Source organism: Gavialis gangeticus, unplaced genomic scaffold (genome assembly GCF_001723915.1).
Source record: "Gavialis gangeticus isolate Ggan-Ray unplaced genomic scaffold, GavGan_comp1, whole genome shotgun sequence".
NCBI classification, from domain to species: Eukaryota; Metazoa; Chordata; order Crocodylia; family Gavialidae; genus Gavialis; species Gavialis gangeticus.
In genome coordinates, this window is record NW_017729033.1 from 93,614,436 (window position 1) to 93,635,135 (window position 20,700).

Consider the following 20,700-nt stretch of genomic DNA (forward strand, 5'->3'; position numbering starts at 1 on the left):
GCCTGCAGGGTTGAAGGATGGCCTCAGCTCTTACACGTTGGTGTAACAAGCACACATACTTAGGTTGTGTATGGCAAAATATGTTCTTTTGATTGTGCATTGTGGGATTTTTTTTTGGTGTGTGTGTTTATTTTATGTGGGCAAGATGGTCCCTGTTGTTCTGGCCATGTGCTGTGCATATGGAAAGCTGGGGCCTTGTATTTGAGAAAAATATATAAAGTCCTCTGGCCTGACTGGCCATGGGGAGCAAAGACTTTTCAGGCAGATTGGTTAAGAGAAAGACTGGAGTGTGTCCCTCCCTGACTAGTCAAGGCCAGGGTGATGTCATGTGGAGGGATATAAGGTGAGCCTGGATGGTTTGGAGAGGAGCAGAAGCTGCTATGGGCTGCTGAAGAGCAAAGTCTCCTCCAAGGGAGAAGGAATTTGTAGATTGTGAAAAGGGAAACTCAGGTAAAGAAGAGAAAGAGGGAGAATTGTCCCACTGTCTGGGAACTCCTCTCTCCTCCTTTTCTTCCCTCTTTTCTGAGGTTTCAAAGGATTAATACCAGGGAGGAAGGCATTGATTCCTTGGGTTGGCTCCCCAGGAATTAGGCCTGGTGGTTTTAAACAGGGTTGAAACCTGGGAGTTGGGCTGGGGTTGAAGTTTGTGCGAGACCCAAATTACCTGCAGCCCAGGCCTAGAGAGTAAGCCTGGCTTTTCCCCTTTGTGCACAGCACTTAGCAGTTTTGTGTCAGATACATAATGCTACGAACCCTAGAATTTAGCACCTCCATAATGCAGAAAAATGCTCTGGTTAATTCTACACCTGTGAAGAATGTTGAACAAAATTTGCAAACATTGATTTAAGTCTCTCAAACATTCTTAATGTTACACCTATTACACCTATTACCATAGCAGATTTCATCAAGTGGATCTGTTAAACAGTGCTCCAAACAAGCTCTACACAGACAAATCTGTGTCTGTGTAGAACATGAAGGGGGGTCTCAATTTTTATTCACAATGTTTATGAATGTCCCCCAAGGGGACAAAGGGAAAGGGGAGGGAGACCCCTCCTACGGCAGGGCTTGAGGCAGAAACAGGCTGCTGTAACAAGAAAAAGAAAAGCCCTGAGAACAAGGCAAACTTACCTTTTATAGGAACAGCCATGGATGGACAGAACATGCATGCAGTTCATCAGCCATTTCTATCTGAGGCTGGGACTGGAGTGGGAGGATGAAGTCATCAAGGAACGCTGCCCAGCAGAGATAAAAGCTGCCAGCGGGGAAACAATTGTGGGGACATGGCAGGGAACAGGCTGCAGAGCCATCTCTCAAGCTGAGCAAGAGTTGCATGACCAGAAGGAGGAGAGGCTGGGGAAGGACCCTTTGGAGGGCTCTGACAGTTAGTTAAAAGAGATGCAGCCCTGGATGGCAAGGGACCTAGGCCAGGGAGGAAGGCATCAAGGGATAACAAAGTCTGCAGTGTGAGTGGGGACTGGCTAAGGCCCCTCCCAAGAGTTTCAGTTAATTGTTTCTTTTCTTAATTTTCTCTAAGCCTTAGGGCAAGTAAAAAGGGTCATAAGCAACGCTCAAAGGGCATAGCAAGCCTGGACCACTTCGGGGACCTTCGCATAAAGAGGGGGACCCAGCACATCATCAGGGATGGCTCACCGCCCTGAATACACCTGAGTGAAGTTGGAGAATGGGGACCAGAGTAGACAAAGATGCAGGAGGCAACACCAGAAGGCAATCAGGCTAACCACCAATTGGCTGTTCCAAGAGGGTGGTGCATGGCTGGGGTGTAGGGGAGGCGAAGCCCCAAGAACACCTGTTGGGAGTAATGCCTGACCCGCAGACCACTACAAGAAGGAGCCCCACTACTGCATGGAAGATCCAAATCATGGCAGGTGAGTGTCAGGAAATCCTTTGGGGAGAACACAATCCAACATAGCAGTTGCAGGAGCAGCCTCTGTGGCAGACCCTGGGCGCATGCTCCAAGGCAGCCAGGGAGCATTTACATGAGGTCAGGCAGGCACAGAATGCCTAGAAAAATTGCATTACCAGCCAGAATAGAGCATCAAAAATGGCTTGAGATAGTTACTGCAACTTTAAAATAAGTTTACGGAAGTTGTAGTCAGTTACTCAAATTGATAGAATTAAAATGCTGAAGGATGAAGAGTTCTGAGCTTGAGAAGTATGCTTACAACCATGGTGCTGGAATTATTTTTCAACTTGAAAAGGCAAATATATAGATAATAACACCAGGCTGTGCCTTAAAAGATCATGTTGCCAGAGAACAAGGAAGAACTTATCAGACAAGCCTGTTTTGATTCAGAAGCAGCAACTTAAATCCACGAGTGGTAAATACCAATTTGCTCTGTAGAATATCAATAGGAGTATTCTAGATGCTCCTTACCTTATCATCAGTCCCATAAGGATCTGAAAGCATTTTTTAGATTTAAGCATTTCTACTTCCTCTTTGATAAGTTATCATTACTACAGTCCAGTTACAATGGAATAAACTGAGACACAGCAAAACTGAATGGTTTCCATAAGTTTAGAGTGCAAGAAAGTTAAGGCTAACAGAAGAACAAGATCCTCAAGGTGGTAAAAATTAAGCTATTTCCAGTGATCTTAAAAGAGTACTGACAATTTATACATCAAGCCCAGCCATTAGTTTTATCAATTAGGCTAGGGACAGTAATTACACATAAACCGGTGCAAGTGATCAGAAACCAGTATGAATCTATAACGCAACAGAAGTTCAGTGTACATAAACCACTTTCAAAATGGCTAACACTGCTTTAAGATAAAGATAGATGGGTGTAGTATCAGGCTTAACTGTTTTAGGTTAAAACAGTTTATTGAACATCTGTCCCAGTTCAAGTATCCCTCCAGATTCAAGTTAACTCACAGTACCCCAGCATCCCAGCATGCTTTGTACCTCCCTCATAAACTCTGCCTTGCAGAGTAGGTAGGCTAGCCTTGGCTCAAACTGTCTGCTCCAGCTGAGCAGGGAAACATGCTCTAGCTCCCCCCAGCTCCTGGTCTGAGCCACTGCAGGCATGTGGCTACATTTCTGGATTCAAAAGTGGATATTGGTTCACTTGCTTATTGGTTCAATCTACAAGGAGCAGTTTCTCTGACTTGAGAAGGGTATTTATAATCAGATCAATCACAGGTCACTCCCAAGAGATTAGATTGTCCGGTCATAAAGTCGTAAACAGATTCACAGAGAAACTACTCCTCTTCATGGAAGACAGGATTACACATTCCTGAAACTGAAGTAAGTGAGATTTGAAACTTGCATACAACTAAAGAAGTTGACTTCTTTTTCTCAATTCTTATTTTCTCTATAAATCTGTTGCTGCAATCAGGGTTTATTTTTTTATCATCTATGAAAAATGACGTGTTAGGATGTATGATGTAAAAGACTTTATGACTGGGCAATCTTTATGACTGGACAATCTAATCTCTTGGGAGTGGCCTGTGACTGATCTGATTATAAATATCCTTCTCAAGTCGGAGAAACTGCTTCTCTTCACTGAAGACAGGACTACACATTCCTGAAACTGAAGTAAGTGAAATTTAAAACTTGCATGCAACCAAAGAAGTTGATTTCTTGTTCTTTTTTCTCAATTCTTATTTTCTCTATAAATTTGCTGCTGCAATAAGGATTTATTTTTTATCATTTATTTAAAAATACTTAAATAGTGCACTTTTACAGTTTGGGGAATTCAATTAGAAATCATTATGAGAAACTAATTGTGGTTGCTTGTAGCCAAGTACAGTTGCTAGCTATACACAACCATTCCTGCATTAATTTGCAAGTGTATCTGTCATACCTGCAACATTTCTACTATTCTATCTTTACACTACTAATAGTCTTCTCTGCTGAAGGTTTTATGATCTAGAGAAACATGTAAGTTTACTGCAATAGTTGCAAAACTTATGACCCAGTTTCCTGGGTCTTGGTTTCCTAAGCCAGTCCATTAGCCCAGTGAGTCAAATCGCTCCTCTTTGTCACCATTGAATTAATATCATTAAAACTGAACCATCCTGATAATCAGAACATTTGTCTGAAACACAGCCATAGTGCAGGAAGTGCAAATACAACCAAACAGTGGCAGGAGACTCAGAATGCGAAGTCTGATCCCATTATGAGCTAAATTGTAGGAAATCCTTTTATTAAAGGTAAAACATTTTAAACCACTATTTTACTGCAAATAAAAATTGAAATTTATGCCTGTGTAACCAACACTAAAATAGGTTTAATGTCAGAAGAATTAAGTGATGTCTAAGGCAGCATTAAAAGTGCCCTCCAGGTCATTTTCTATTCAGTCCTGTCTCAGGAATCCATCTTCCCCAAACACCCTTTCTTCCTATTCATCCAACATTATTTGTAATACTTTCCAGCATTGCTATACACCTACTTTCCAGCACTGTTATGCAGAAGACACATGTTGCTTCCTTTAGCTGCATTGTTTTCTTTTGAATTTAGTAACTGGGATTTAAAATGAAACGTGTTTTCTTTCTTTTGAAATGCACTGTCATGGCTTCCTGTGTTTTGCCATGGCTTTCTGTGTTTCAGGAATTTAGTACCCAGACTGGCATTAGCCTTGTCAAAAGATCGGCATGAGGGTGCTTACATTCTTCTAGTTGTCCTTGATCTGAAATAAAATCTATCCAAACTAAAAATATGTAACTATGCTTTGTGAAGGAATTCACTATTAGGGAAGGAGTCAGGAATTCACTAAGTCAGTGTGTCAGGAATTCACTATTAGGGAAGGAGATAGGGCAGGACAACACCTTAGAGACTAACTGGTTCAAAGAGGCATGAGCTTTCATAGGCAACAGCCTACTTCAGCAGATGCTATTAGGGAAGGAAGTACACACAGAAGGGAAAACTTAAATATTTGTTTTCTAGACTTCATTTGTTTAAAGGAAAAAAAGAATGACTTAGTGACTATTCCATTCAAACTTCAGTACAGTATGATATAGTACAATTTTGTATCTGTTTAGTTATGCATATCAGTGCAGTCATACAATTTCCAAAACCTCCACATATTGTCATTAATTCCCAGCATTTTTTCCCCACAAGCTTCCATTTACTGAGATGATTCAGACTAATGTCATTGGTGGTAGTGGAAATTTCCACTTTTGTAACCCTGTCCCTATTAATGACCTTGGCAGCCACCATTCTTACCTATTGGGCTATGTCTGACCTGAAGTCTACATTACCCATGTCCTGGGTGATAATAAGCCTGCAGTTGTATATTAGTTATCACCACTTATAGGCTCAGTATAGATAGTCAAAAAGCCCAACGCTGAACTGATTCAATCTTTACAGGTTAGTCTAAGCTGTGTAGATTGAACTGATATGCAAGTGAACAGATATTCCATGTTCACAGTGCCTCAACAACTATAGGAAGTGGCTTATACTGTAACATGGCAAACAGAGCTGCTGTAGATTCCACATTTCCACATAGCTCCTTTGGCACAAAAAAAGCTAATACAATGAGCTTGTGTTGCCATGCAGCTGATATAACAATCAACAGATGATACTGAATTTCCATGTGAGGAACATTGGGGCATATTTAAGAGCTTGGGCTGACTTTCCAATGCTAGGACATGCAAACTGTACCAGTCTAGAACCAGGTTAATGTTGCCAACTGGAAAATGGCTACATAGACCACTCCAGGTCCTCGACTAGCCAGTTTGGTGTTAACCAGTCAAGTGGTAATTCAGTGTTTGGTGGAGCTAAATAATAATCTGTGGGCAAAATATAACTTACCAGCATAATTAACACACCTGAATGAAACAGATGGCTTTTGAAAACTGTCCCCAAACTATGCTGAGATCAATAAAGGCATACATGTGCCCATATTTTGCTCACCACAAGGACCAAAGTAGTGTATAAAGTGCAAAGGGTACTCTCCCATTGGTCATCTACAGAAAAAGGCTCATGAATACCAGTTTCAGACGTATGGGAAAAATACATGACATCAGGGTGCCAAGAAACTTAGCTGTTTATATACTCTTTTCAACTAACCTGGTTATTGATAGTAAGGTTTGAATGACACTGTAGCCACGATAATCCAGGAAATATGTGAAAAGTAGGTGTTTTGGGTAATATCTTTTATTGGATCAACTGTATAATTTGGAAAGATGGTAGACAAGCCTTCAGGGGCAATTGTCCTTCTGGTCACTTTAGGTCATTTGTTACATGATGCAGCTACTGGGACCATAGTTATTTTCAGGGACCCCTTCTCCCCATCTCTTGATAATTATTTCTAATAACACTTACACAATGGGGAACTCCCTACTTGAGAGCACGGAGGCAGAAAGAGATCTTGGAGTCATTATGGACTCCAAGATGAACATGGGCCGACAATGCGAGGTCATGGTTGGCAGGGCTAACCGGACCTTGTCGTGCATCCACAGGTGCATCTCGAGTAGAGCCAAGGAGGTGATCCTCCCCCTCTACGCGACGCTGGTCAGGCCACAGCTGGAGTATTGTGTCCAGTTCTGTGCGCCCCATTTCAAGAGGGATGTGGACAACATGGAGAGGGTCCAGAGGAGGGCCACCCGCATGATCCAGGGACAACAGGGCAGACCCTACAGTGAGAGACTGCGGGACCTGAACCTATTCAGCCTCCACAAGAGAAGGCTGAGGGGGGACCTGGTGACCGTCTATAAACTCACTAGGGGGGACCAGAAGGGTTTGGGGGAGACGCTGTTTCCCCTAGCGCCCGCTGGCATAACAAGGAGTAATGGGCACAAGTTGATGGAGAGGAGGTATAGATTGGACATCCGCAAAAACTACTTCACAGTTAGGGCGGCTAGGAGCTGGAACCAACTTCCAAGGGAAGTGGTGCTGGCCCCTACCCTGGGGGTCTTTAAGAAGAGGCTGGATGCCTACCTGGCTGGACTCATTTGAGTCCCGTTTCTTGTTTTTGGGGTTTTTGTTGTTCTCCCGCCCTGGTGGGGGGTCGGGCTAGAAGATCTACTAGGTCCCTTCCGACCCTTAATCTATGAAACTATGAAACACTGTACCAGAATCAAAGACCATGTGGCAGTAAACATTTTACATAAATGTATCTCAGGATGGTGGCCAGAGCATGCAGGTTCAAAACATGGTGGGGCTCTGCTCCCAGTTTGGATGCCAATCATCCGCTTAGTATTGTCAGGGCCAAAGATGATAAGAAATTCTCCATGGCTGAACATGTTAACCTTATGGTATGTGTGGGGCCAGCTGTATTGCTCAATAGGGGAAATTTAATAAAGATAAATAGGTCATTGGTATGTGGGAGTGAGTTTGAATAACAACATTTATTTTCCATGGTTCCTTCCATTTTAGAAAGGTTTTAAACCTCTGTGTTCCAATGTTTAAATTCTCTCCTTGCTTCCAATTTGCTTTTCCACTAGTCTTTTGCTAATATGAGCCTAATAGCATCCGTGGTTTTTGCAGTGGACTGCATAAGTATGGGGAAAGAATTTTTAGTTGCATTTAACTATAAACTCAAGTTTACCATGTGAAAGTCTTTTTTAAATTCCTCTTCATTATATAATCTTTATCAATATTTACATTCCATGGATTGTAAGCCTTTTAGACTAAAAGCACAAATTGGGATAATCTAGTTATATAAAATGGAACACAGAGAATGGTGTAATCTTTGTGGCCTGAATGCTGCACACCATCAGGTGCAAGAAGGCGTGAGTTTTCTTAGCAGGGGCACATGACTATCAGAGGCCAAGTAAGTGGCAGAAGCAATTAAATGTAATACAGACTTAGATTAGAAGTGCCATAGAGTTAAAACTACATTAGGAAATAATTATATTTAATAAAAGTCATGGCTTTTGTATGTTGATAGAACCAGAATTTTAGCTGGCCTGACTTCAGCTTGGAGCTATGCTGAGCTACACCAGACAAAGATCTGTTAATTGAATACTTAATTCTCTGGATAAAATAAAAAATTACAAAAGAGGTAAACATTTTATAGGCATGAATGATAGAGGCAGTGATAGGAATGGCTTATGTTTTACATAATGATTCCATCACAGCGTGCTCCAGAAAGACACCAAAAAGTTAAAATGTTCAATCAAATATTTTAGATTGATAAATTGCTGGATGGTTCCTGAGATAGCTTACTTCACTTTTTGTTGCCTAGCACCCAACAGTTTCAAGTATCTCATACAGGATTTTTTTTTTAATAAGCTCAAAGAAATTATCTGGAATGCTTTACAAAACAAGCTAAACCAAAATTTAAATTGGGTCTGACCAACGACTAGCCAATCAAAATGTGCAAAGGTATAAAATAAATTCTAAAGAAATAGCTGGGTTCAAAACTAAAGAAAAGCAAAATTGTAACCATTGTTCAGATTGAAGTTGAAAACCTTATGCTGAATTCTGAGGTCAGAAAGGGAATCTTGTAGTGGATCTGAATAAAGCATTGTGATCCAAGACATTAACAGTAATATACTGTTACAGTACTGCCATCCTCCTCAATTCAGCAAATACTTTGCATGTCCCCGTATGTGCCTCTACATTCCATCTCCCTGTATGTGACTGGAGTACGGGGGAGAATTTGGCAACACTGAGTCAGCAGCAGACACAGTGGATTCCAACAGGGTCATTGCATGCTAACAAGGTGGTTCAAGGGGAGTTGAAGTAAACATTGAAAAGCCAACAGCCAGGAATACATTTCAGAATACATTGTCTGAAGCAGCTGTCAGCAGCCTTTGTAGGTTGCAGGCCAGAGTGACCCTGTTCAAGTCCCAGATCAGTGGGAGGGTCCTAGGACCCAGGTGCCACCACTGCTTTTCCCAACAGCAGCACAGGGAGAGTTTCTGTAACTGGTGCTTTTCCCCATAGTGGCATGAGATAGCAACTGCTGCAGAAGTCTCCCACCCCACCAAATCCCCACATCTGTGCGCTGGATCAAGTGGCTCCATGGGCTGGATCCAGCTCATAGGCTGCAGGTTGCAGGCTGCTGGCATAGAGAATTTGTTGCATTGCATATAACTTTATTTAATACTTTTATCTCTCATTATAATTTATCTTGTTTTTATAATAAGCTGCCCTGAGCCTCTTTTGAGTTAGGAAGACATATAAATCTGATAATTAGTTTCATTAATGACTAATACTTAGCTAGGTATGTGCTTATATACCTATGAGGTTGGGACCACTGAGTAGGGAAACACAGCATCTTGCATTTAAGCATCATGCAGCATAAAAGAAATCAATGTTTCTTTTACCCTATTATAATTTAGAATTAGTCGCATGATTAATACTGTTAGGGTAAAAAACAGATTACCCTACTGACAGGATTAGTTCCACTAACTCTATGAGTAAGAAACAGAATTTAATCCTAGGAATGTGATCCAAAACCTAATACAGGGTGTATTTACATGAGACGCTACATCGCCATAGCTCATTGTTACAGTGATGTAGCAGCAGCGGGCATGAACCATGATGCTGACGCTACTGCACAGTAGCAATGACCTACTGTGTAGTAGTGTGGGAAAAGACCTGTGCAGCATCTGGACTGTACAGTAATATTGCTTAAACAAGTACTAAATGACTGTGCAGTAACAACTGTGCAGTCCAGTGCACATACCCACACTTCATGGAAATTACTTCAGTTGACTTAAATGCTGTGGATTCACATTTTTCATGACTAATTAACTAAAGGGATCCAGTCACTAGGTTCATTGAAAGTATAAAATTGGGAAATGGAGGAGGAGGAAGATGAGTTAATTTCTGCCTTCCTCTTGGCACTTCTAACCCAGAGGTTTCAAAGAACTTTACAAAGGAATTTCCATGATCTCAGATAAGGGAAACTGAAGTACAGAAAGGTGGAGCAACTTATCCAAGGTCAACCTGAAAGCCAAGCCAGGAACAGAGTCCCATGTTTTCTCCCTCCTAGGTCACTTTATTCCCCGCCCCCTGGCCTCCACCCCCACCTTTTCTTTTGTGGCCTTGCTTTGCATGGCCCTAAAGCTGAACTTTAAGATTGATTTAAAAATAAACTGACCCTTTCATGTGTATTATTAAGAATAGCTTAGCCAAACACTAGTCTAGGATGGTTTAGATAGTGACAATCCTGCCTTGAGCAGGGGTTTGAACTAGAGGACCTCCTGAAGTCCCTTCCAGCCCAGCTTTTCCATGATTTTGTTTCTATGTCAACTGAAAAGCTGCAATCATTGATGGGGGTTATTTAAGATCTCCTCTTTTATTTGTTTTTGTTCTGTCGGCTACAGAACACACAAATTGCTAGCAGGTCTGTCAAGCACATGTCTATCCCCTGCTCATATCAGCTGCTTCTGCTACCTCTGAAATTTTTTTTATTAAGTAATGTCAAATATAATTCATCAGTTCCGCGTTACAAAAAAAAATTGTCTCTGGTATTTTAACAGATTTGCACGCTCAGCTAGGATTTCTCAATGATAGAACTTAGTTATATTTTCTTCCTGTTTGGAAGAAATTCATCTCAAGTCTGTCTCACTATTGCATTCAAATACTGCTGACCTCATTGACATGAACCAGCTATCTGTGATAAAACCAAGCAGGATTTAATCTGAGGTATGTATCACTCAGTATTAGACTTTGGTGAAAGCTTAGTCTGCCTGTGTCCTCTTACCCTATTCTTTAATATACATGGAGAAGTCTGGATGGGGAATTAGTGGGGCAGCAGCTCCAGATTGCTCCTTTCACAAAAAATGAATCAATGAGAAACACTGCTGGAGTCAATTAATTGAGTCTGCTGGAGCCTGGAAATTAATGTGGTCCAGAATTACTCCAGTGTGGTGTGTATCAGCATCCCCATGCTGAAAAATGAAGGCAGGGTTGCTTTCACTAAAGTTGGTTCAATGAGCTTTAGTTAAAGTGCCCCTGCCACTGTTTTACAGCATGGGGACACTGATACACATGATGCTCCAAGAGCCATGGCTCATTACAACACCACCCCTTCCCCCACCCTCCAGAGCACATCTATAATCCTAAGAGTTGCCTAGTTTAGTCAGATAATTTATTCAATCAGAATTCTTGGGTATCATTTGCAGGGGGGTCAGGAGGTTTACTCAAATGCTGCTGAAGATGTAATCTGGCTCACCATATTTTATTACTGATGAATATACAAAGGAAGGAAAGAATATGGCATACTGTTCAGAGCTCAAACTGAGATTTTTTTGCAGAGGTGGTAATCAGAGAAAAAAATATGTACTTGCAAACCAAGCAAATTGGATTTGAAAATCAATGAAGCATATAAGAAAAAACTTCTTTACAGTCCGTGTGTCCAGAGTCTGGAACAGACTGCCCCCAGAGATGGTGTAAGCACCTACTCTGGACTCACTCAAAAGGCATCTGGATGTTTATCTTGCTGGGATCATTTGACCCCAGCAGACTTCCTGCCTATGGCAGGGGGGCTAGAGTCGATGATCTCAAGAGGTCCCTTCTAGCCCCTAATGTCTATGAATCTACAAATACAAAAGGCACCCAGTGCAACATACTTATGCCACTACTTTTCAGAGCCGAAATGTAGTACCTGTTATCCTATTACAACAATCCCTTTGTAGGGCACAGACCAAACTGAATTCAGTCATTTATATTTCACAGATTCAAAGTCAGGTTCCAGTTACAGCCACATTGCAACTTCTATACCTAGACATCACATTAAGATTTTACATACCTGTTTAACAAGTCTGTCTGTCTGTCACTACAATGTTAGAACAATTATTCCTCTGCAAGTGAAATAATTTGACTTCCAAACTTAAAAAGGCTTTTTTCCCAAAGCTAGGGGAAAGATAGGTTAGGGTGAAGCCACAGATACATTTTTCATTATCTGAGACAGACATTTTATCTACATGAAAAGTGCCTATTGTCTCCTAAACATGAACTGATTCCAGGTAAGACAAACATTCAGAGTAGGGTAACAGTTTAAGATCCATTTCACAGAACATGCCTTTGATGTGGTACAAATTCTTTAAGATATAACATCAAGGCTGTTCTATTGGAATGGTATTAAGATTGCAATTAAGAAAGAAAAATCTAGATTAATCTGTGCAAATTTTTATGCCATTTATTCAACACTTATTACACAGAATGGGCAAACTCTCCAGTGCAAATTTTTAAAAAAAGGCAATTACGGGCTAGAGGAAGTGTTCAGAACTCCATGTCTTACAAACAAGCATGGCTTTTATAAAACTGAAGCACATCTCTAAGCCTGAGAAAAGATGAGTTCCATTGATCCCAAAGTTAGCTGGAAAAAATATTTTGATGTTGTTCCAAAAGTGCTGCTAGTGACTCAGAAGAGGTCAATGGTTGATATGCAAAAAAAGTGTCCTTCAACTCACTAGTCACTCATCAGGCTTTAGAAAAGCTTCCTCTTAAATTCATGATCAGAGACTGCACTACAGCACTTTCCCACTGTCTCAGAAGATATTAGTTTTTCTCCCAGCAAGGTGCTTCAAATATAGTCATAACTGATACGTCACAGAAGGTGAACTTCCTGTTTTTCAACAACTGACATAGTTCTGGCAAATGCTCTCCAAAAGCTTATACAATGCTTGCCAAGAACGCACCTTCTTAAGAGCGTGTCTACACTCGACTTTTGTTCCTCAGAACTGTTTACTAGACAAAGTCAAGGTATCAGACATGTTTGCAAAGGCTATGTGGATACTCTCTATACATTTTCCAAACTACAAGCAGGTAAAGAACATGTTTGTAGAAAGTATAAGTAGTGGATAGGAGTTTACAGTTAATATCAGTTTTCAGACCAGTAAATTTTCTAAATATTATTGTATAAAAGCAATTTCCAAAATAACTCAGATTTCCAGCAATGAGTTTTTGTGGACACTGGTGCTTTATTGCTCATTCTGATCAAGAACTTCCGGAAATATTACAAGTCAGCTTTACCTTTGAACCCTTGTTCAATGCCATGTCACATCTTATGCTTAGGATGTCTTAACAGCAGTTAAAATGTGAGTGTATGTACATTCAAGTGATAAAACACATGCTATGTGTGAATATATCATAGCAAAATTAAGACTTTTCACAGGATGAGTGTCTCCAGATTGTATTGAGTAATATTTGTTCAGTTATCGTCAGACCACTCCACAGATATAATATGAACACAGGTCACTGATTGTTAGTCCCAGCCCTGGCAATGCACTGGAGCCTTGAACTGGTCCCAGGATTACTCTTCTGCCAGCAGCAGAGATCCTGTGGATCCAGCAGCATCCTCTCCTGGGTGCAGCTCTCAGTGCCTTCCTTTGCCCACTGCCAGTGGCAAAGGCCCAGTCCACTCAGGCATGTCAGGGACAGGTGCTCGTGGGCTGAGCAGTATCAAGATATGCAGTGGAGAGGTTATGAGCTCCAGGCGCAGGACCTGCCTGTCTTCACAGGCACATGTGCAAGCTGCGGTGCCTGGTGCCAGGGTCGATGTCATGGGACAGGAGATGGAGGCACATCCATCTGCAGCTCCAAGTCCAGCCAGAGTTGGCTGAGATCACAGTAAGCATTAAATATCTGACTGCTCAGAACATGTACTAATTTTTTATATGGAATGGGAATGCTTGTTACACGTCAGATAAAAGATGTGCTAAGTGTCTCACATGACAAGGCCCGCATTCTCTGAATTGCCAGCCCTCTCAAGTAACAAGCTCAGACTGTGCATTTCTCAAAGTGAATCTCACCATTCACCCTAATTTTATACGGGGTCTCCATGCTACACCACCTGTTTACCAACTACATTTCCTCAGCAAGTCCAACTAGACCTGACCCCTGTTATAGACTTTTCTGTCAGGCCTCTGATTAGTAAATAAATGAAGTGACCTAGAACAGTCGTTCTCAACTGGGATGCCACTACGTTCAAGGAGTGGCGAAGCAGTGCCATGACTCTAAAGAAGCTGAGAGTTACGGACCTAAAACTTTGCCTCCCCATGCACTATGTATCCATAGGAACATAACCATAAGAGTTAAAAGTGTTAAAATAACAAATAGACTGCATGCATTCCTGTCTTATCTAACTGTTTAAGTAGACCACATTTTTCCCAGATACCTCAACTCCCTCTACAGCCCAAACCTTTTCTCAGCTACAAGTCTCTCAGTCCTGCACAACTATCTCCTGGGTTATCCGACAGACCACTGACCAGAGAATAGCAGGGTAATACATGAAGGGACTTGCCTGTATTGTTTGTCAATTCTCAGTACTGGGGTTATTTGAAACCAATGACTTGGACTTCCACAGACAAGCAAAACTACTTAAGACTGACCTCACCCTTAGTTACCCTTTAGCACGAAATTAACATAACAGTCAAACAATGGCATACATAGTAGTCATAATAAATTAAAAACAACCAAAAACTCTTATGCCAGTCTGCATTTCCTATCTCCTGCAGTGAAACTGATACTCTTAAAAGTTGTCAGTAACTTACCTGGGGAGATTTAACTGAAAGCACTCAATTTAAGGCAGCCCCGCCCCCCAGGCAGCACCTGCCTGCAGACACCCAGCTTGGGTGGTCCTGGGTGGGCACCACAGCCATGGAGAAAAGAACCGGGCCCCAGAGCAGCTAAGGCAGGCAGGCTCCGGAGGTGGGTGGGAAATCAGGCTTACCATTTTTCTTCGGTGAAGCCTGCCTTCCCGGGCTGCTGCAGGGAGCCCGGTGCTTCGCTTCATGACCATAGGGGCAGCAAATTAAAACTCCTTGGAGGAGTCTTAGTTTGCTGTGCCCCAAGTCATTTAAGGCGCATTATGCTGCCAAATTTCCTACAGTGGCTGGAATTAATGCGCAATATGCCGCCAAGGCATGCAAACACCGACACCATTAAAGTGGTGCAAAAGCATTTAGCCTGCTTTAAAGCGTTGAGCACACATGCCCCTCATTTCATCTACACACAGCCCTAGATTCCAAGCATTTAAAACAAAAAACAAATCTAATGACTCTCTTTCCTCTAATTCTGTAAAGAGTCAGAAGTTAACTTAATTAGGGAAGGGTGAAAGGGAAGTAGTTATTTCTATTTATTGATTTATTTATTTTTGATCAATGAGGTAGTCTCTAAATATTTAAAATTAGGCAGGTGCCAGGTCATGGGTGGCCAGTCAGGGGCCAGTCAGAGGACATGGTGCTGACCTGGATCAGGAGTGAGAAGAAGGAACAGAGTAGGGAGAAAAGGAAGAGGGATAGCTCTCTACATGAGAGAGCAGTACACCTCTCTGGAAGATGACATTGACTCCAAAGATAAGCAGCTTGAAACCCTCTGGGTCAAGCTATGGTGGGGGGGAGAAGAGGGGCAAGTGAGAGAAACCTAACTGTAGGCATTTACTACAGGCCACCAAACCAAGGAGAGGAGCTGGATCTGGAGTTCACTTGAGAACTGACAGAGGCTACACATGCAAGGGATTTGGTTGTCATGGGTGACTTCAATTACCCGGACATAGAATGGGAGGAACACTTGGCTAGGTCAGATCATTCATGCCGTTTCCTGACTGTGTTTGAGGAGGTCTTCCTGACCTAAGAAGTGCAAGGGCCAACCAAAGGTAATGCCCTCCTAGACTTGGTCTTGGCCAGGAGAGATGATCTGATGTGTGGCTTGAACATTGAGGGTAACCTGGGTGACAGTGACCATGAAATTATCAGGTTCACCATCCACCGGAAGGTCAACAAATCAACCAGCAGGATTGAAATCCTGAACTTCAAAAATGCTCAGAGCATTAGTAGGAGAGGTGATGTGGGACCAGGAAGGGAAGGTGAATGGGGTGCACAAAGAGTGGTTGTTGCTCAAGGATACAATCCTTGAAGCACAAAAGAAAACTGTTCCTGCAAAGTGGAAAGGTAGGAGAAGGGCTGGCAAGCCCTTCTGGCTTAATGGGAACATTATAGTCCTCTTAAAAAAGAAAAAAAGAGGTTTATGCACAGTGGAAGCTAGGGAGGGTCCTCAAGGAGGACTATACAATAGTGGCCAGCACTTGTAGGGAAATGATCAGGAAAGCCAAGGCTGCAACTGAGTTTAGGTTAGTCATGGGAGTCAAGGACAATAAGAAGCATTCTTTAGGTATGTAGGCAGTAGAAGGAAAACAAATGGAAGTGTGGGACCCCTGCTTCACACCTTGGGACATCTGGTAACCAACATTCAGGAAAAAACTGAACTCCTGAATACCCACTTTGCTTTGGTATTTCACTGGACCAAGGGGAAAGACAAGTGAGATAAGGCTCAGAGTGGGGATGCCAGGAATGACAGCCTCCCCACTGTGGATGCTGAGCAGGTGCAATACCAACTAGAAAAGCTAGACATTTATAAGTCAGCGGGACCGGATGGACTCCATCTGAGAGTGCTGAAGGAGCTGGCTGAGGTCGTCGCAGAACCCCTGGCAAAGCTCTTTCAGAATTTGTGGTGCACAGGGGAAATCCCTGAGGATTGGAAAAGGGCCAACATTGTGCCCATCTTCAAAAAGGGGAAGAGGAAGGACCTGGACCACTATAGGCCAATCAGCCTAACCTCTGTCCCAGGGAAAATCCTGGAAAAGCTTAAAAATTTTGTGTGTGATATGCTCGTGGAAGGTAAAATTCTGAATGACAGCCAGCATGGCTTTGTTGCGGGTAGGTCTTGTCTTACCAATCTCATCTTCTATGACCAGGTCTCTCACCACCTGGACGTGGGAGATGAAGTAGACATTATATATCTAGACTTCCAAAAGGCTTTTGATCTTGTATCCCACGATATCCTTGTGGGAAAACTGGAAGATTGTGGGCTTAATTGCTCAACGGTTCAGTGGGTGGGAAACTGGCTACAGGGTAGGATCCAGAGAGTTCTCATGAATGGACCTGTGTCATCCTGGCACGAAGTGACCAGTGGTGTCCCTCAGGGGTCTGTGCTTGGATTGGTGCTTTTCAACATCTTTATCAATGATTTGGATGGAGGAGTGAAAAGCTTGCTGGCCAAGTTCGCGGATGCCACTAAGTTATGGGGCAGTGTGGTCACATCAGAAGATAGGTTGCAGACGCAGGCAGACCTGGACAGGCTCGAGAATTGGGCAGACCAGAACCCGCTGTACTCAGCACTGGTGCGACCGCAGCTGGAGTATTGTGTCCAGTTCTGGGTGCCGCACTTCAATAAGGATGTGGAAAGAGGATGCCATAGGTAAGGCAAGCCATACAAGGATAGGCTGAGCGACCTGGACCTCTTTAGCCTAAAGAAGAGAAGGTTGAGAGGGGACTTGATAGCAGCTTACTGCTATATCAGAGGAGTGCATCAGAAGTTCAGTGAACAACTGTTTACTAGGGCACCCCTGGGGAAGACCAGGACCAAGGGATACAAATTCCTGGAAGCCTGCTTCAGGCTTAATACCAGGAAAAACACTTTCACAGTCAGGGTACCCAGACTGTGGAATAATTTCCCTCTAGAGGTGGTGCAGTCACCTACCCTGGAAGTTTTCAAGAGGAGACTGGACAGTCACTTTTCTGGGGTCACTTAACCCCAGTTGTCTTCCTGCCTAGAGCAGTGCAGGGGGGCTGGACCTGATGATCTGTGAGGTTCCTTTCAGCCCCTTACAATCTATGAATCTATGAATCCAGGTACAGGCAGGGTCAAGAAGTCAAGAAACCAGTCCAAGGCCTGGGTCCGGAAGCAAGTCAAGTCAGGAAGCTAGAGGACCACACTCCAGGCAGAGTGTGGAGTCAGATGGCAAGCTAGACCAGGTAGCCAGGAGATCAAGCAGAAAACAGGGTCTAGGGACAAGCCAAGCTGGGAAGCCAAAGGATCAGAGAGAGCATAGAGATCAAACTGAGAGCAGATATGGAACACAAGTCAAGATGGTTGGAGATCAGATTGAGACCTGTTGCCCAAACACTTCTTTTTCCAAGTCAGGGGTTTATACGAAGTAACTAGGGGGCCAGCTGACCCTGGCCAGCTACTCTGGTACCAGTGAGTAGGCAGAGGGCTAGGCCCTGCTGAAGGTTTCAGGACAGCTTTGACCAGCTTGGACACCCAGCTATAGGGTAAACAGGCTAGGGTGAGCAGCTGTACTGGTCAGGCTAAGGCCCCTGGTTTGAAGCTGTGGGAACTTGCGTCTCTGCCTTAAGGAAGGGCACACTTTCTTGGCATAGTATGACAGGCCTTCTTCAAACTATGTATTGTTCTGGCTTGCTCAACTCCAGAATTTGGCATTGATCACTGTAATTTACTAAGAAGATCAGGCAAGAAAATCTTTGTTGAGAAAATCATGTGCTTTTGGGAAGGCCTCACAGATTAGGAGAGAATACCCTTAGTTAAGAGCAGTAGCCAGCCCCAGGGATTGAGGGGTTCACTAAAACACCAACTCCCTGGTCTCTTAGTTGGCAAAATTTGCCATATATAAATTTTGGAATATGGCAGAGTCTAGGATGATCTAGCAATCTATTCCAGGCAACAAGAAGGATATGTCTGATTTTTATGAAAAGAAAGAAGTGGAAAAGAAAAATAAGCAATCATTTTTCTGCTGGATAGAAGTGGATGCACCAATATGAAAGGTTAATACTAAATATTTGTATAGCTAGTGTTGTCAAACACTCAAAACCATATAGCAAAGTTAAATGAAGAGGGTTGGGCCCAGCTGGTTCTTGCAGGTGTCCAGAGAGTACAGATCTATGGTTCAGCGCTGTTTCCACTAAAGTCAATGGGAGTTCCTTTATATCAGTGGCTAAGGGTAGTTCGGAACATCAGGTTTATGTTTTCTATGCCAATAGCACTCTTACACTATGCTGAAATATTAATTCATTACTGAGATGGAGGGGAAAGAACTGCCTACTGGCAATGCCCCATCCCAAGGACTTGGGGGACCCACCCTTGTTATTTAATTGTGCTGTACAGTTTTGACGAAACCTGCCTAAGATTAACTATCTAAACCCTTAGCACAGATTTTTCACCTCAGTGCTTCCGCACAATAAACGTCACTTCTCTTCCACTTGACAACGACATGGCCTCCTGAAATACTTCACATATATGAACTGCAAGCTGTTGGTGGAAGCTTATTCTGGGAGTGTTTTTGTAACGATTACTGATCCAACATTGTGTTGGATTAAATCAAACTGATTAGTGATGAGAATACTTTGAAGTGATCCAAAATCCTGCATACTCCTCATTAAAGGCCACTACAGTATTGCCTATCATTTAAAGGAATCTTCACCCACGTCAGTGTGAGCATGATTGGGCCTTAAGATTATCTTTCTTTCCTAAGGGTCTGTTAATGCATCTACATCATGGCACCTTGTAAATGTAATCAGGCACAGTAGGAATAATCCCCAAATTCTTTACCTACAGTGTTAAGCCTGACACCCAGGACAGACTGCCTCTTAGAAAACCATGTACAGTCTACCTTAAATTCTCTCTCTAGCTCCCATTAGATAGACCTTTATTATTCATCACAATTTTATTGAGTGGTGTTACAGAGCAGCAGCCAAGTCCCATATCACAGTGGTGGTATTTCAGGTGTTAGCTGTGGCACTACGCATAAGTGATTTGAAAAGTACTTTAAAAGACCTTTAAAAGAAATAATACTATATGGATTCAAACAACTTTTCTTCATAAATATATATCAAACTATATAATAACTTTTGAATAATAATAATAATTAATTATAAATCCAGTTTAAAAGACAGACACTTTTCTAATGTTGCTTGTTCAGAGGGAGAAAAGGCTGGTCCCCATAAAAATGAAAGCGTGAGACATTATTTGTGGCTAGAAAAAACAAACAAACAAAAGAGATCTACAAAATCTAATGTATAATAGTACTTTACGCTGTTAAAGGAGATTTTCTGCCACAAGGACATTTTTCCAGCTCTGGAGAAACACAAACAAAAAGCTGAACTCAGCTGTGGCTCCTTTTTCATATCCTAAGGAAGAACTCCTAGCTGGCCACCACCTCAAATGTGATATTATTTTCCTAGTGAAATGGTTATTCATGTTTTTATTTTCTTTAAGCTAGTCATCCATACTTGGTATCACTTCTGTGTCCAGGTTGACTGGCTTGAGGAGAATTTCCTTGTACCATTAACTTTTAAGGCTAGGATTTCTGTGGGCGATACCTTTTATTGGGCCAGCTGCATGGTTGGGATAGACTTAGACAAGATTAGAAACAAATTTGCAAAAGTAGGAATCACATTTTGTCCCTCAAAAGTTCCATGGAGATTTACTTCATCATAACAGTCTTGCTTTGATCTTGGGATTGGACAAATTACAAATCATAACAAAGCATTTAGTTCTTCCTAGTTTGGAGTTTAACAATGCGAAATCAGCAAGATGCAGAGTTTCCTACAACAACATAACATGGCTAAAATTGGCCCAGAATGACTGGAAAGTTCATAAACAACCTCACTTAGGGCTGGTAATAAACTCAGGACTGCAGAATTGTTGTACAATGTTTCTATTCATATGGATTCTTAAAGCTCTGTTTGATTGTAACGGCTTTATATTTAGTAACAGTAGGCTGAATTGTTGACAGCTTTTAATGGGGGTGGGTGGGGGGGAAATTCAAATAGACTCTTGGGTCATTCCAACAAACGTGAGAAGTGTATTGATTAATGGACAAGGCAACATTGGTCCTGAGGATAAACTCAATCGTATGGCACAGGTCTTGATTGCTGCAAAGTGAAGCTGACCATGCTCATGGTCTCCACAGCAGGGGATTCCTTCAGACTGCCCAGCACATGTCATGTAGAAATTCCTAGCCTCCTTCAGTCTGGCTA

At 42.3% G+C, this 20,700-nt stretch overlaps 1 protein-coding gene across 1 annotated transcript in view; it reads left to right on the plus strand.

Moving 5' to 3' along the window:
- Nucleotides 1-3,497: 3,497 nt before the first annotated feature.
- HPGDS (hematopoietic prostaglandin D synthase) overlaps nucleotides 3,498-20,700 on the plus strand; it is an 89,663-nt gene continuing 72,460 nt past the window's right edge. Inside the window, exon 1 of the mRNA XM_019526578.1 lies at nucleotides 3,498-3,556. The gene's annotated coding sequence lies outside the window, so the exon portion shown is untranslated. The remainder of the gene's footprint in view (nucleotides 3,557-20,700) is intronic.